At 38.5% G+C, this 18274-nt stretch overlaps 1 protein-coding gene across 7 annotated transcripts in view; it reads right to left on the reverse strand.

The window, feature by feature from the left end:
• The window catches only part of sema4d (sema domain, immunoglobulin domain (Ig), transmembrane domain (TM) and short cytoplasmic domain, (semaphorin) 4D), a 93102-nt gene that overhangs the window by 50583 nt on the left and 24245 nt on the right, over window positions 1-18274 (reverse strand). For 2 of the 7 annotated variants that reach the window (XM_057818324.1, XM_057818325.1), the window contains exon 3: window positions 6865-6923. The exons of the other annotated variants lie outside the window; for them this stretch is intronic. The gene's annotated coding sequence lies outside the window, so the exon portion shown is untranslated. The remainder of the gene's footprint in view (window positions 1-6864; window positions 6924-18274) is intronic. 7 annotated transcript variants of the gene reach the window in all.

An 18274-nucleotide genomic window follows, 5' to 3' on the forward strand; every position in this document is an offset into this window, starting at 1 on the left:
TGCTAGCGGACTTTTTCTATGTAAATTAGCCAATTGTTCTTTTTGTTGTACATAGATACTCAATTTTTAATAAAAAATTATACCGTTTGAGGTATTTTAATTTTTCATGTTCCTTATCCGATTACTCGATGATTCGAACTAACTTATCCGTCGATTAATCGACTTCTAAAATATTCGATAGCTGCAGCCCTAGTATAATCAAAACCAGGTTCACACCAGCGCTACGTCAGGAGCAGGTCTGTCCAAACTACAGAGTTGCAACTAACGATTATTTTCATAATCAATTAATCGGAAGGTCAATTAAACAATTAATCTGATAAATTTCACTTTTCAATTACCCTCACAATTTACCTTGACGTTGTTTTCTTTCTTTCAAATTTCTTTTTATTGGTGTTAAAAAAAAAATACAGAACACCCCTCCCAAACTAAACAAAATAATAATAATAATAATAAATACATTTAAAAAAAAAAAAAAAAAAAAAATTGTTTCACTCTAAGTTATCCAACACAAACAACCATGAAGTCTATGTCTAATCGTAAATGTCCAGAGAGTCATAGAAAGTTCTTCCGTGCCATCACTTCGATACATAGTGGTTACGGAATAAAAATACAGTGTAATACATTCAAATGTCCCACCAAATAGGAGCAGCATGGAAAGCGACCGTACCGTTGCCCATCCCCCATGGCTAAATTAGCAATATAACAGTGCATATGTCATTCCTGCACTTGTGTAGTGGTGTTGTCAAAGAATGAAAGAAAAGGTCCCCATGTATTATAAAATTTCTTTTCAGAACCGCGAAGAATATATCTGATTTTCTCGAGCCTAAGATTCATCAGCACATCCCTTATCCAATGCGAAGTTGTGGGTGGGGCAGCCTCCTTCCACCTCAAAAGAACTAAACGTCGCGCCAAAAGGGTGGTAAAAGCAATAACCCTACACCCCCAAGTAGGCAGCCACAGACCCTCCGGTAAAACTCCAAATATTGATATTATAGGATCAGGAGTGATTCCGACCCCTAACACGAGGGAGAGGGCTTCAAAAATACCCTTCCAAAATATTTCTAAGCTGGGACATAACCAAAACATATGGATCAGTGTTGCATCCGCCAGCTTGCACCTATCACACAAAGGGCTGATTTCTGGAAAGATTCTGGACAATCTTACCTTAGAATAGTGTACCCGGTGTACTACCTTAAATTGAATCAGAACATGACGAGCGCACATAGATGAATTATGTACCCTACCCAAAACCTTAGACCACAGTCCCTCTCCGATTGGTGTTTGAAGATCCCGTGCCCACAGGTCTTTGATTCTGGATAAGGACGGAGCTACCTTATTAGAAATTAGATTAAAAATGCGCTTAATTCCCCCTTTCTCTGTCGGATCTAAAGACATAACATCATCTAAAACTGTTGTAGGAGGTTTATTTGGGAAAAGCGATATAATACTCTTAACGAAGCTTCTAAGTTGCAGATATCTAAAATGATGAGAGTTAGGAATATTAAATCTTTGGACTAGCTGTGCGAAAGAGGCAAAAATATCATCCACAAAAAGGTCATTTAAACGTGTAAGACCCAGGCTGGACCACAAATGAAAGGCTTTATCGACTGTTGAGGGGACCAAAAAATGATTCGATGCCACTGGGCTAAAAAGACAAGTACCAACTACACCATTTTTTTTCCTAAATTGAGATAGTATCCGAAGGGAGTGAGATAAAACTGGGTTATTTCCTGATACCCCAACTTTCAAGGGCAGTGGCGCACCACACAAGGCGGCTAATGAATTTGGGAGACATGCACAAGCTTCCATCTGCACCCAAGCGGGACCATTCTCCTTAAGATGGTAATATAACCAATATGCCATACAATTTAGATTTGCGGCCCAGTAATACAACTGAAAATTAGGAAGAGCCAAACCGCCGTCGCTTTTAGCCCCTTGCAGGAATTCTTTACGTAAACGTGGCTGTTTATTATTCCATATATAAGAAGAAATAATTGAATCCAATTTTTTAAAATATGAAACAGGAATGAAAATAGGCAAACATTGAAACAAGTATAAATATCTGGGCAATACCGTCATCTTGACAGCATTAACGCGTGCTGCTAGTGAGGTATGCAGCAGTGACCAATTAGCCAGGTCAGTCTTAGTCCTGACCAAAAGCCTGTCAAAATTATGCTCACGGAGTGCCTTATATTGCTTGGTTACCGATATTCCCAAGTAATTAAAGCTACTAGTATTCACTTTAAAAGGCAGGCTGACATCACCAATTTCAAATTTGTGAACATCTAAAGGCATCAATTCACTCTTATGGAGATTGAGCTTGTAACCTGAGAATCTGCCGAATCGTTGTAGCAGGTCAAGAGCAGGTGGAATCGAACTTTGTGAGTTAGATATGTAAAGGAGTAAGTCGTCAGCGTATAATGAAACTTTATGTTCTATGCCTCCTCTATTTATTCCTGTTATATATCGGTTAGATCTAATAGCAACTGCAAGAGGTTCAATGGCCAAAACAAAAAGCAGAGGGCTTAAAGGGCAACCTTGACGTGTCCCACGATATAAATTAAATGGCTCTGAAAGCTCATTATTAGTTAAAACCTTAGCCACAGGTCTGGAATATAATAATCTAATCCAAGATATAAATGTAGCCCCAAATCCAAACTGTTTTAGCGTCTCGAACATATAGTTCCATTCCACCCTGTCAAAAGCCTTTTCGGCATCCATAGCTATAACACATTCAGAGGCAGACTGGCTAGGAGTGTAAATTATGTTAAATAACCGACGGATATTGAAAAAGGAACGTCTATGTTGAACAAAGCCCGTCTGATCATGGGTTATAATATTTGGTAAAACAGACTCCAAGCGATGCGCGAGTACTTTAGCTAGTATTTTGTAGTCTGTATTTAAAAGAGAAATAGGCCTGTAAGATCCAAGTTCCAATGGATCTTTATCTTTTTTCGCTAACAATGTAATGCAAGCTTGATTTAAAGTAGGTGGAAGGTAACCTGAGGAAAGGGACTCGCCATACACAGCCGTCAGAATGGGAGTCAACTGCCGAGCAAATTTTAAATAAAACGCACTGGGGAAACCATCTAAACCAGGCGCTTTCCCAATTTGGAGCCCGGCTATGGCATTCCCAACTTCTTGCTGAGTCACCGGCTTATCCTTTGACGTTGTTTTAAGCATGTTGTAAGTAACAATGAAGACAAAATGGATGACTATTTCCTTCAAAAATAATATTATTACAGCTTCCTGACGTAACTAGTCTACAACTGTATCGATTAGCAAATTTGTTGGCAATAATTGATTAATCGATCGTGGAAGCCCTATTAAGAAGCTAGTTTAGACAGTGAGATGTCGGAAAATATGTGAATTGTTGTTTTCCAAAGTAAAAGATTTTTGTTTATGTCCTACTTTGACCAAACACAAATATAAGAAATCTGATAATATTTACAACTGGGAAGTTATATGTATGTTATTGTTACACATTGTACACATACAATGAGCAAACGTCACGCATTTTGAACATATGACAGAAACGGTCGCATTTTCCTCTCGTTCTCTTCAGACAAAAACTGGCCATCATATCGTCATGTTAGTCAGCCAACACGTTTTTAGCCCGCCATCATTATGAAAAACATGTTCGCCAACGAAAGGTTTTCGTGATCATCATCGTCGTCATTGACGAAAACAACAATGGAAGGAAGGATTATCAGAAAATAGGCCATAATTAATGTAAAAAGTAAATCATATAACCAGAGTTAATGGCTAAATAAGAAGAAAAGCTACTTATTTGGACAAGGACATGTCTGTAATGTCATGTTTGTGATTGGTTTCCAACTTTCCATACATTGTAAATGAAATAATAATGTTTGACGACAAGCGGGGAAAATATGTGCAAAGCCAGTAACAAGTTAGCTCTCAATTATTGAGAAATTAAAAAATAAAACAAGCAAATAAGTCATGAGTCGTTACTTCCTCCTCGCTCCTCCGAAAAAAAAGGAATAAAACTAACATTACAAGAGAATGTATTAATTCCTCATACTGTATATTTAGCTTTTTTTCCAGATTTTATCGAGCCTTTTTTTTCCAGAACTACATGACAAGCTGTACTAAACACTCTAACAGTTTGTTTACGCCCCTGTTGTAGTGCGCAATTAAATCTCTCAAATCAGTCACTTGAAAGAGTAGCAAACATCTCTTAACAAGATCCTACATCTCATCCTCTTCGCTTCCCGTTGGCACTCATTTCCCTCCCTCTTCATTCTCCCAACAGTCTTCAGAGGACACCAATTTCATGGTGGTAAATTCTGGACCGGCATGGACAAATACCGTCGTGTGAAAACTCACTACATCACCCACAAAGGCTGCCACAGCACCAAGAGGGTGTCCTCCTGAATTTGGAAAAACAAACTTCCTTCACAGGCGGATAAACAACACAAAGACAAGCAGGACAGCAGGATTCTGCAGGATACCATTAAAATTGTATAAATACATTTAAAATGTAAGAAGAACAGTCAAGTAGGGAGAGGAACTAAAAATGGCCAAAATGTCATTGCTAGTACTTGTTTTATAAGTTGCAGTACTTTGAGTCCCATGTATCAACACTAACAAGTGGTTTAGAACGACTTCCTAAACTTGTAACAGCAGTATGCTTGTGAAAAGAACTGGAAAACCATATGTGTTGTTCCCACAGAGCAGAGAAAATGTATACCTGTGAGTACAGTATCGTTGGCTGATCTATTTGTGCAGGTATGTGTTGTTGTTCAGCGAGGGTTTTTAATTACTGTAACCTCAATACTAATTTCTCTTAGCCAATCTGAACTTCCTTTTTTGTTCGCATGCAAGTTTCTTTTGTTATGTTTTGTTTTTCTTTTACCTTGCAGATAATTCCCATCAAAAATGTTGTTTGTCAAAAAGGAACTCCAGAAACCATTTAATAAATTACTTTGTATTTTGGGCTGACACACAAATGGGGGAAAGAAAAATAAAAGTAAAAACAGAGGTTTTGCACTTCATTTACATTACTTTTGTTCAACATTAAACTTTTTTTCAAAACCTTTTATGGGGCAAGTGACTATTCTTAGTGATTTTTTAAGACCTGTGATCCATATATGAGGATTTCATATTTTGGGTATTTTGGGTCACGTAGGGCAGTGAACCCCAACCACGGGGTCGGGGACAGGTACCGGTCTGTGGCGCATTTGCTACCGGGCCGCAGAGAAATCACATATAATTTGTTAATGACCGAAATCTGGCCTGTGCCTATTGACACATCAACATGCCCGTCTATTCCATTGACCAATCCGAGTAAAGACTTGTGTATGTCGCCCTCTAGAGGTTGGCCGCCATTAGTGAGGTGTTTGGACAGCGTCAGCCAATGTGAACAGTAACATTAGCTGTGTGCGGCAGTGTCTTTGGGGAGTGTTTTTTTTTTTTTTTTTTTTTTTTTTTAAGGGGGCAAAGGCCACCCACTGATCCAGAAGAGAAACCTACAACCAAGGCCATTCTGCATAATATGTGGCTAAAAGCTAGCTAACGACGTAACAAAAGCGAATGTACCTAGAGCATCATACCTCGTGGGGAACCGTACTGTTAAAGTAAATAAACCTTAAGTGATTGGAGAAGAACTCACTATGCCTGAATCAAGGATATATTTGCCGTCAAGTTTTAGGAAAGGCCGCTGTTAAAAAAGTTCATACGGCGTATGATGAGTTACATTTTCCCTGCACTTAATGTTCGTTTTCAGCCCAGTCGTGTTATTTTATATTTACTGATTTTTTCTGCCACACATTGCCGGTCCGTGGGGGAAAAAAAGGCCCCCATCAGACCAGTCCGAAATACAGAAGAAAAAAAAAAAGTCGGAATTAACCCTTAAAGTAAAAAAACTATTACTTCCCTCTGGTAACACTGATCACACCTTGATTCTTCTTACAACCGACATTCATTAATTTGTCACCGTCAAACTACGAACACAGTATTAGAAAATAAAATACAATAATGACAAAGAGTGTCCAATAACGCTATAAAGTAAATAAATGGAGACATATTTGCTTACAAAACATACCTCAATGGCTGCACAATAATACCAAGGGAAATAAGGTCCAAATCTTAGGCAATTCAACAATGAAAACGGCAGCTATTAGAGGCACCGGTCCAGCGGTAAAAACAAATACAGCTCAGTAAGCTAGCGGGCTAATAGCGAACTAATGGGGGAGGGGCATCACCGAGCCCATGCCATTTACCTTTTCTCTGCCTTTTTGAAATGTTAACTGCCCCCCCCCCCCCCCCCAACAAGAAAGCAACACTCGAAACTTGTTTTGAGCTTTCTCTATCTTTTGCGAATCAAAATCAATTTAACTCGCAGAATTTCGAGGCCATAACACCGTAACATCTCTTCAGCAGTGGGTTTTCAATTCAACTTCAATTATCTTTCGTAAATTCATCAAGACGTGAAACTTCAACCATGCATGGTCATCACTTGGAGAAAAAAAGCTTTGGCAAACTGTTAAAAGACTGAACATCAGAAGAGTATCATGTGGACATTCACAAAAGCAAGCTGTTGTGCACAAAACCATCCGCTTTGAGTATCACATGACAACCAATCAAAGAGCACGAAAGGAAAAAGTGGGATACATCACAGAGGCCAGGTGTGGCCATGTAAAAGGTAGTAAAAACAAACGAAAAAAGAAGCAGAGCCCCAAGGTGATTACAGGAACAAGGGAGAAGGGCGGTTTGGCGGGGGATGGTCAGGCAAGCATGCAGCATTCGTGTCGGAGCGTGCAAGCACACGAGCAGCTCGGTTACGGTCCGCACCACACAGGGGGGGAGAAAAAAATAAGGGAGTGAGGACGGAGTAAATCTGACCTGTGGTTCCTTACAAGATGCGACGCTCTTCCTCTGGGGAGGATTATAAAATCCTCAAGCTAGGCGGAAGGAGTGAAAACATAGAGATCAGACAGGACCATTATGAAAAGTGTGAGTGTATGCGCTATGGTGAAAGGGCCAAGGTCCAAACTGTCACAACATCCCATTCAGCCTTATTAAAAAAAAAACACACACACACACACAATCCATTATATAACAAAGTCTGCCCAACTTCAACTTAGATTTGCAAACAGTAGAACAGCATGCTTTTCTTTAACTGTTCTGAGATCATACTACTGACAGTAAGATGGTATTGTCAAAATGCATAAAGAATAATACTATCAGACGTGGGTAGAGTAGCCAAAATCTCTACTCAAGTAAGAGTTGCATTACTTCGAAATATTATTACCGTAATTTTCGGACTATAAGCCGCTAGTTTTTCCCTCTCATTTTGAATCTTGTGGCTTTTGGTCCGGTGCAGCTTATTTGTTGATTTATTTGGGTTAAAAGTAAACACTTTATTTGACAACGACGTCACAAGACTGCCATAAGACCATCATAATTATGATATGACACGATCATGGGCATTAATGAATGCTTATGACTGATGTCATTAAGTGTCATCCGGCAAATTATATCACTAACTCCCAGCTCGGATCTTTTACAGCCATTCAAAAGTGAGATAATTTGCCAGATGACACGAAATGACATTTGTCATGGGCATTCATTAATGCTCATGGCAGTGTCATGTTATAATTATGATGATCGTATGGCACCACTCTCAAATGTGTTACCAAAACACCATAACTAGCAATTAATGAAACAACTGGAACAGTAACGGAATAAATAATTAGCACAGAACATGAATTTTGATTGTTATCTGTAGCGCTGCAATGCATGCTACGTGGCATGTTGGACGAAAACAGTGCTGACAACAGGTGGCAGCAAAGGTTGACTGTCTCCCCCAAAGGAGCAGTGATGGCCAAATGAAGCTTCTTGAAGCAATGAAGTTTTGCAGCCAATTGTTTCAAAGCTTTATGGTGCTTCATTTTGTCTAATGATGCCTCTGTCAAGTAAAGTGTTACTGGTTAATATCTTTTGATGTAAATACCCCTTAATACCGTGAGGACATCTGTGGCTTATAGTCCAGTGCGGTTTATCTGTGAACAAATGCCGTTTTTGTGTCAAATTTGGTGGGTGGCGGCTTATAATCAGGTGCACCTTATAGTCCGAAAATTACGGTACTTAAGTAAAAGTAAGTTATCCCCCCAAAATTGGAGAACTGTTATTATTATACTGTTTCATAACCTATTACATGACCACAGTACACCAAAAAAATGACAAAAATCATCTAATTCCGAATAGAAAAATCTACAGAAATGAAACATCACCAATCCAAACAGCAAAAAAATACTGTATCATACTGTATCTGTAGTTTTCCGTGGACTATCCGTTGCAAATAAAAACTAAAAAATTTAAATCTGCTTTCAAGTAATCTCGACTATATGTAAAATAGTTTATTTTTACGGCGTTTTAAAGATGCCACGTGATTGAACAGGCTGGCTTATTCATAGGACAAATGCAAGCTTGTGTGTCGTAATGTGACTACTGTTACGTCGGATTAATTATTGTTTCAACATCTTATTGATGAAACCGGTAGAGCCACTGTCGTTCTCTCTGGCAACTATGAAGTAAAATCAGAAAAACATAACGACTATAACATATCGGAGTAAGAGTTAGAAGTGTTTCATTTCATCTTCACAAATCTACTGAAGTAAAATATGGCGTACTAAAACTGCTATTGGAAGTAAATTGTTCTCAAAAAGTTACTCAAGTAAATCTGAGTAAATGTAACGCGTTACTAACCACCTCTAAACACAACATTTTATTTTTTACAATCTATGTGAAAATTCATAGGAATGGAACTAGAGGACTCCCTGATATACAATTTAAAATTTAGGGACTTTTTGAATCGAAGTTGTGCGGAATATGCTGGCAATACATGTAAGAATTGTCCCGTAGTCTTGCAGGAAATGTTTTGGTTGACCTAAAAATTGCCTTGAACCTTATGTTCCACAGCAGTTCACTGGAACTCGTACAGTTGGCAAGATTTAATTTTAAGCACCGTTAGCACACGTCATTCGATTTCAACATCAACACACAGCAAAACAATGAGCTGGGAAATTCACATATTTTTGTTTAGGCAAGAGAAGGAAACGTTATGACAGATGGTTGGGCCTCCATTCATGTCACTTCTCAGTGCGTTCCATCAGACTGCTTCCCTGACTCAGAAGAAAACCCTCACAAAAGGCATGAATGCCCTCTCCTTGCATTAGTACACCACTTTCTATTCCCACAGGCTAATGTAGGATTACATATTTGCCCTATTCACAGTTTAGTTTGCAGATCTGGCACCATTTTCACTGTTGTATTATTAATCTCGTAATTAGAAAAACAAACAAAAGTAGGCTAAAAAAAATGAACAAAGAACTGAATGTAGGTCATGAAAAAAAAAAGTTGATTAATTTGTAGACATCCGATCTGTTTGAAGTGGGAGGGATGGCAGCGAATGAACATTCGACCCTCCCAGCAGAAGGATGAAAATAGCTTGTCTTTCTGTTTATTAGTTGTATTGTAAGAATGATTTCCTGGCCGATGTATCAATAATTCTTGTATAGCCATATCGTGAGATCATCGTTATTGTAAACTGATCCTGAAATACCCAGAGGTTCCCACTCCTGTTACCAAACATTTAACAACAACGTATATATTTTTTTCCCTGTATGTAAACATAGATAACAAGAGATCAAGGTCAGCTAGCATCCAAGTTATCCTTCGCAGCACTTCAGCGTGCACTCCAGACTTCACTCTATTGTTGATCTCCACACAAAGAAGCTAAACACAAATGCAAACGAGCACAAACAAAACATACAAGACGTCCTTGCCTCCTGCTCTCCTCTGACAGCTTCGATTGAGATGAGCGAAATGATGACATCGGTGTGAGATTGATGAGCTTCAGGTCAAAGGCTACAACCCCTTCGACATGGTTAGGAAGCGCTCAGGCTGTTACCCGCTCAGCTCCCACAAAACCCACTGACAGCTGATTCTGAAGGTTTTCCTGCGTGATTCAGAGGTCACCCCTTCACACGTCTAAATCGTGGGACGGTTGTGTGCCCTTTGGTGATACAGAGGTCTGGACAGGGCGAAGAAAGGAAGTGACGATGTCACAAGTGTGGACTTGAATTAGAACTGAGACTCAAAACCAATTTATCAAACAGTTCCCACTCCAGGACCTTGAAAAGTAGGAAACATACTGACAGATGACGTATTTAAGGTCACACCAGTTTGACACCTGACTTCCCACTTGAGACAATGGCGTTTTCTGTTCCAAAGCACTCAAGTGTCCACTTCATGTTAATCGTTTTTTCATTTTCCAATTCAAATGAGATAGATACTCGTCTCGAAACAATTGCAGCCAATGAGTTAATGAGCAGTGTTGGGCACATTACTTTAAAAAAGTAATTAGTTATAGTTACTCACTACTTCTTCCAAAAAGTAACCGAGTTAGTAACTGAATTACTCTATAGTAAAAATAACTAGTTACCAGAGAAAGTAACTATTTCCGTTACTTTAATAAGAAGTTGTTGTATATCAAAGAATTTAAAATTTTCTGAGCAGTATTCGAGTCAGTTGAATAGAGAAGAACAGACAGGTAGTTGTGTTGTAGAACCTTGTAATATTTATTGCACCTCACCAGCAATAGATTTATCCTACAAGTAAAGATTTCCCGATCCGATATTTGAATCGGATCGGACGCCGAGATGGACAAAAAAATGCGCATCAGTATCGGATCGGAACACGGGAAAATTTCGATCCAGACTTCCGATCCAGGTTTTTCCAGCGCACCGATTTACATAATCCATTCCAGTTTTTGCTTCAGTTTCCCTAAACTCCGTCCCGCATTTTACAGCACACCTTCAGCACACTACATTTACATTACCATCTCCCAATTTACCGAGAGACTTTATCGGTAAAAATGTCAGCTGTGTGGGATCATTTCACCTTAAAGGACGACAAGACGACGAGGCAGAGTGCAACATATGCCACAATAAAGTCAAGCGTAGTGGTAAAGCTGTAAGAAGTTCTAATACAACCAACCTAATCAAGCATTTATCGAAATACCACCACAAACAATATGAGGAGTATGTTAAGAAAACCGAAGACAAAAAGAAAGGTCTTACGCAACTAACACTGGCAGAAACTTTTGCTATGCGTGACAAACTGGCACTCGACAGTCCCAAAGCCCAGGGAATAACAAGAGTCATTGCCGAAGAATTCATTCTGGATGACGAGCCATTATCTCTTGTCAGTAAAGACGCACCATCCAACACTTAGAACCACGGTACAACATGCCCAGCTGTCATTACATCCTTGAGCGATTTGGCCGTGGAAGATTTGAGAACGATTCACAAACATACAAATTCAGATTATTGAAATATGCCAAGTAAAGCGGAACTAATACACAGCGCGGTCTTCGGTACGCAATGAGAAACGGACCGCATTGCGTCCCGAAAGTCAACATAATGCTTGTCATAGACCCGGGTAATGCCAATGCTCAACTCACGGCTTTAGCTCAACTCAAGCCGCTGGATAAAAAACACAAGAATACCTGACTGCTGCTGACAGCCGCTACAAACTACGTCAACGTCTTTTTACTGGAGATAATAGATATCATATGTATATAGAACTAGATGCTACACGAGGACTCGACTGCGTTAGCAACATTGAAGTATTGAAAATCAGATGCGTTAGTAAACAGCCGCCATCTTAAAGCAGATGACTTCCCTAGTAGGCTGTTGTGAACCTTCCAAGCGAACCTAATTAAATTTTTATCTAAAATACTCCTAAATCGGCAAAATCTTGACTTGAATCTATCTTCAAAACAGTTTTAAAACTTTCACATGTCGAAAGTAGACAGAAGGGAAATTATGGAATAACGGGAGGAATTTTAACAACTTTAACAGTTGTTTCGCAAAATTAAATGAATTGAATGTAGTTTAAAGCTGCTGATACAGAATGGGGACTTGAGTATTTTATTTACTGTTTTAAAATGTTAACTTGATACTGAAATAGTCGTTTATTTAAACCTGAGAGGCTTTTTATACAATTTTTGTAACTAATGCACGAAACATAAAAAGCATCTAATAGCTTGGAGGATTTGTGGGATTTTCCACTGAGGTTGTTGGTGTGTTTTGCTTTTTTAAGACAGTTTACAATATTATTTGCACATTTTACTGACTGACTATGCCATTTCTGTTTGTTATTTAGAATGTTTTGTGTTTGTCAATGAATAAACAGGTCAGTTTCTTGTTACCAACTGTTGTGTGTTATTCAAACTCACCTAATTCAGCTGGCTCGTTGTTATCAAGAGTACTAAAACCTTTTTCAACATGAGTCTGACAACTAAGTAAGGACCTGCACATTATGACCGTATCAAACGGCAACTCCATCGATCTTCCAAAGGTAGGCTATGTGTGTTTACTATTTTCATTGCCATGAACCTGAACGCACCTCAAGTCTTGGATGACAAATAAACAGAGCAAAGTAGACTCGCTACGGCTGGTAGTTTCTTCAATTTATTCAAAGTGAGTAACGCACTATAAGGCGCATCTGACTATCAGCCGCTACCCACCAAATTTGACACGAAAACGGCATTTGTTCATAAGCCGCACCGGACTATAAGCAGCAGCTGTTCTCACTGTATTATTAATAATAATAATAATTAATAATAATACATTGTATAATTACACCAAAAGATATTAACCGGTAACACTTTATTTAACAGAGGTATCATAAGACTGTCATAAGACCAAATGAACCACCATGAATGAACCTCCATTCATTGCTTCAAGAAGCTTCATTTGGCCATCAATGCTCCCTTGGGGGAGAAAGTCAACCTCTGCTGTCAACACTGTTGTCATCCAACATGCCTCCTAGCATGCATTGTAGCGCTACAGATATAAATAACAATCAAAATTCATGTTCTGTGCCAATTTCTTCAGTTACTGTTCCAGTTGTTTCATTAATTGCTACTTATGGTATTTTGGTAACACATTTGAGATTGGTGCCATAAGACTACCATAAGACCATCATAATTATGACATAACACTGCCATGAGCATTAATGAATGCTTATGACAGAAGATCATTTCAAGTCATTTTGTGCCACCCGGCAAATTATCGCACTTTTGAATGGATGTAAAAGATCCTAGCTGGACATTTATGGGGTTAACGACATTATTTGCAGGATGACACTTAATGACATCTGTCATAAGCATTCATTAATGTCCATGATAGCGTCATGTCATAATTATGACGGTCTTATTGCAGTCTTATGACGACGCTGTCAAATAAAGTGTTGCCTATTAACCCAAATAAATTAAGAAATAAGCCGCACTTGACTATAAGCCACAGGATTCAAAATGAGGGGAAAAAGTAGAGGTTTATAGTACAGAAATTATGGCTAAATCGTTTTTAAAAGTTGTTACTGTTTAAAAAATTTTTAAAAAGGAATGAACAGGTTGCTCCCTCAATCTTCACTTAGATTAGTGTCTATGTTAGCTAACTGGCTGCCACTGAAGGCGTTAGACATCTAATTCATTCTGAATGGACTGGAAGGCTAGTGCTGTCTCAGGCACTGAAACCAGAGCATTCACAGCAGTCTTTTGTCTGCATTTATAGGTCACTTCCTATTCATTTTAGGGAATTTACAGTTTACTTCACTTCCATTGCCGCGTCTGGATGAAATCTAAATACTCTAAAGCTCATAAGAAGCTACAGATCTATTTCAGTTAAAGGCAGGTGTTTGCGGTAAAGCAGGTTTCGGTCTTACTTAAAACCACATTGTAAACCACGACCAACTGTTGAGCGTCCCAACCAACCACATCTCTAACCAAGACATCTGATGTCAATTCATATGGAAAGGGTTTTTATTCTTACAATTTTATTTCAGTGAAAATTCAGAAGTCTGAAGTTAAACCCTGAAACATTTCCTCAATTCCTCTAAGACTAAAAGTTCATCAAAGGTTGTTGAACAGAATGCATTCAGTGAATCCATTGTACTTTCATCCCTGGCTTAACTAAAGAAACAACATTGGGGATCTTGACTCATGCAAAAAAAAACAAAGCACATGCCTATACAGCAGACAGATTCCCTGCAACGGTGCACTCTTTCCAGGAAGCCACAACACTACCCCCAAACAACCCCCTCGATCTATCATTCAGGCTCCCTGACAGCGCTATCAACGGGCATCTCTGCAGGTGAGGGAGGTAAACAAAATGATAGGGGTCTGGGAAAGAAATGGAGGTTTTGTCAAAAACACGAAAAAAAAATTAGCATACTTGGATAAAGCAGATTCTCCATTGTTAAAAGTGCTATGAAATACCGGTACTACAGCAAGTGACTTTGTAATGATAGTATATCATATTTTGGACACAAATCCATCCAAAAAAGTGATAAATTAAATAACTGATTGGAGCTTTGCATTACATGCTAAAGCTACATCTATGTTTCTTTTTTTAATTCTTCTTCTCTTTAATCTTGTTCTCCTCACTTTTGGGGTATGCTACTCCTTTCACACGCTTTCACCTATTTACTGTGTTCCAACTTCAGCCAAAAAATTCACGGTTTTTAAAACTTCACTTTCTTTGAGCAAAAAAAGTCGTATTCATTTCCTAGGACACATTTAATATTTCAGCTTGGAAACCTTCCCAGTCATTTTCATGACATTCACATAACATGATTTCAACTTCAATATATTCCATCAACAAGCACATATTTTCAATGACCGAAATGTCACATATTTACCAAAATTCATTCAAACGTTATTCCAACTCAACATATTCACCAAACATTTCAAATACTGCCAATTTTTCACATTTTTTACCAAAACCTCAAATTTTGACCCAAATTTCACCATTTTTGACAAAATTCATTCATAACTCATTCCAACTTCGACATATTCAAACATTTCACATATTTAAAAAATTTCACTTTTGACCAAAACCTCACAATTTTTGACAAAAAGTCACACATAATTCCAATGTCAACATATACACCAAAAATTTGACATATTTTGAATTTTTCACATTTGACCCATATTTCACCATTTTTGACAAAAATTCATTCCCAACTCATTCCAACCTCAACATATTCACCAAAAATTTCACATATTTTAAAATTTTCATTTTTGACCAAAACCTCACCACTTGACAAAAACCTTACCATTTTTGACAAAAAAAAAAAAAATCACACATAATTCCAATTTCAACATATTCAAACATTTCACATTTTAAATTTTTCATAGTTTGGCCAAAACCTCACCATTTTTGACAAAATTCACGCATCATTCTAATTTCAACGTATTCGCCAAACCATTCACATTTTAAAATTTCCACATTTTTGACCAAAACATCAACATTTTTCACCAAATCATCAATTAACAGGAAGTGACCCCAAAATGCCCCCAAATCAACAGGATGGGACCCCTAAACAACCCAAATCAACAGGAAGTGATCTGATATGAGCATGAAGTGACCTCCAAATCAACAGGAAATGACTTAGGACATTGCTTCTAAATTATTTTCTGTTATGTAACCTCCCGCCGTAAACTGTAAAAATACACTCAAGTACATTTTTTGATCATTTGACACTGAAAAATGAAATTTAATAAAAATGATCAATAATAATTCAAATTGATTAGCAACATTAACTCATTAGGACAATAAGCCAAACAATTTGACCGAAAAAACAAAAACGAATAGAACAAAAACGACAGTGTCATTGGATAGATGGCAATTTTTTTTTCTGCCACAGGCAGTATCAGCTCCTTTGCTATGGTGTGGGGTTACTTTGCTCTGAGCAAATTGGTAGGCCACCTTGATGCTAACAGCGCTCGCTAGTTTACTGATGCAACACTGAAAAAGTGGAACGATTGTTGGCAATATTCAGCACGGGGGGAAAAAAAATCAATTTGGCTTACTTACAGATAAATGCTAAATGAGATTGGGGTCTAATGTCTTTAAGTGACGTCTTAATTTATTTAACTTCCTGCCGTCCGCTGCAAACATTTTTAGACACAGTAAACAGACTGGCCTGTCCTCATCTCCCACCGTTTTAAAAGTCAAAGCCAAAAGCTTCGTCAAATTTCTTCGTCTGAGCTCTTCATCTCTCGAATGCTCCTTGCTGTGTGCTCGTGTTTGGTCCAAAAATACTGCACATATTCTGAAAATGAGAAAGCCACTGTGTGGATGTGCAATTACACCTTTATTCTACAGTCCCTGACAAAAGTCTTGTCGCTTATCCATTTTGTAGAAACAATTGGTAATAGCCCGACTTTTACTTTTTCAATTGTTTTCAGAAATGTCTCATATGAAAGCCAAGACCCTTCCAAATGATGTTGTATGTAAAAAAATATATTTGTTTCACTGAAAAAAGATTTATCATTTAATGAAGACATAAAGGTCAAATTTTGGCAAGACAAGTTTTGTCTCCTAAAGAAAGTAGTGTGAAAATTGAACAAAAAATGTACTTCAAATACAAAAAAATATGTTCAATAACATAAGCAAATTAAGTAGTGGTGCTGTGAGATCCAAATTGAATATTTTGTATGACTTCCATGGGCTTAAAGGACTGCATCCATGCGGTTCACATCAGGAACATCAAAGAAAGCAGTCTTGCATGCCTCCCAGAGTTCATCAACATCCTTGAGTTTCGTCTTCCATGCTTCCTCTTTCATCCTACCCCAGATCTGCTCAATGATGTTCATGTCTGGTGACTGGGGTGGCCAGTCCTGGAGGATGTTGATTGAAGTATGCGATGGAGCACCATCCTGCTGCAGAATGTGTCCCTTTTTATTGTTAGGAATGTAAGAGGCAGCTAAGATTTGTTGATATTTATGACTCTTTATGTGGCCTTCCACCCTGCAGATCTTTCGCACACCCCCATACTGGATGTAACCCCTGACCATGATTTTGCCACCACCAAACTTCACTGTTTTGTGGCAAAAGGTGGATTTTTCAGATGAATCTTCCATTGAATTACAACACAGTCGCCGCAAATATTGCAGGAGACCTATTGGAGCCCCCATGGATCAGAGATTCACTCAGAAAACAGCAACGGCTATAAAGTATGTTCCCCGAGGTCATATGCGCCACCCCCGGCATCGCTCGGGGGCGCGCCCCATTATTTGAGAAGTAATGACTAGGGGTTTAACTGCCAAAGCAAAGCTACAGTTGCAATTTCTCCAGCAAATGCATTATCAAGTTCCCACTAAGGCTTCCTTGGTCTCACCCACTAAAGAATCTCCAAACAGAAAATGAGCCGAGATGAAATATAAAACTATTTTTTCCATTTTAATATTTTTTCTGTTGAATAAATATTATCAAGCTTTAAAACAATTCTTTGAGCATGTTTGGTTTTAAATCGTATGGCATCATTACAAATGTTAACGTATAAGTTTAGGATTATTTTTGTCTTCATGAGCCCAAAATATTGATATAATTGATCAGAGTGAAGAAAACACCAGTTTGCACATGACGGTTATGTTGTCCTGAACATAGGGACGCACCCAGGCCTTCGTGAACAACTCTTTCTTTGAAATATAAAGGCAAAATCAAAAGCATTCAAAATCGGGCAAAACGGGGCCGGGCTTAAAAGGGTTCAGCAATATTTTCCCATAAAGTTTTATGGTTCTACTGCACCGTCACTGGAACACATTTGTCAAGCTAGGATAAAAATTAGAAATCCTGCTCTAGAATGGAAATGGGTGGTTGCCTTGAAGAGGATTACCGCGCAAAATCTGGCTTTTTAAACTTTTCTCATCCCAAAACCTATTACATCTTGCTTGAATCCAATGCTAGAGCATAAAAGATGCACAGAAGTGCAACAAGTGTTCAAATATCAACGAGGTCAACTTTGTTTGGGAGGTTCGAAAGGGGCTCTGGAGACAGGCCAGTTAGTATCTGGGAATACCGAATGGAATGCTTGTATCCAAGAGGAATGTGGACCGATATCCCACACTGAACAAATGTTCGTTTCAAGGAAATAAGGGGACATTTGTTTGCACGTTTTGTGCGAACTGGAAAGCAAATAAGTAGCATCTTCTGCTTTCCTTTGTATGGATGTTAAGCAGGCGCTTGTTGAGGAGGGGGGTTTTGTTCTATATAGGCGGGAAGGGGAACCTCCTCCAACTTTTCCCCTTACTTCCTTTCCCCGTAACATTTATCATTCTTCGCTGGTGAACAATCATACAACAACACAGACTAGCAACAGGCAGACAATAAAAAGAGGGCAGCCCCTCCCCCTACCCTTTTCGATCCCACTGGGGTTGCCTGGATACCTTTCATCCGAG

This window comes from Corythoichthys intestinalis, chromosome 17 (genome assembly GCF_030265065.1).
Source record: "Corythoichthys intestinalis isolate RoL2023-P3 chromosome 17, ASM3026506v1, whole genome shotgun sequence".
NCBI classification, from domain to species: Eukaryota; Metazoa; Chordata; class Actinopteri; order Syngnathiformes; family Syngnathidae; genus Corythoichthys; species Corythoichthys intestinalis.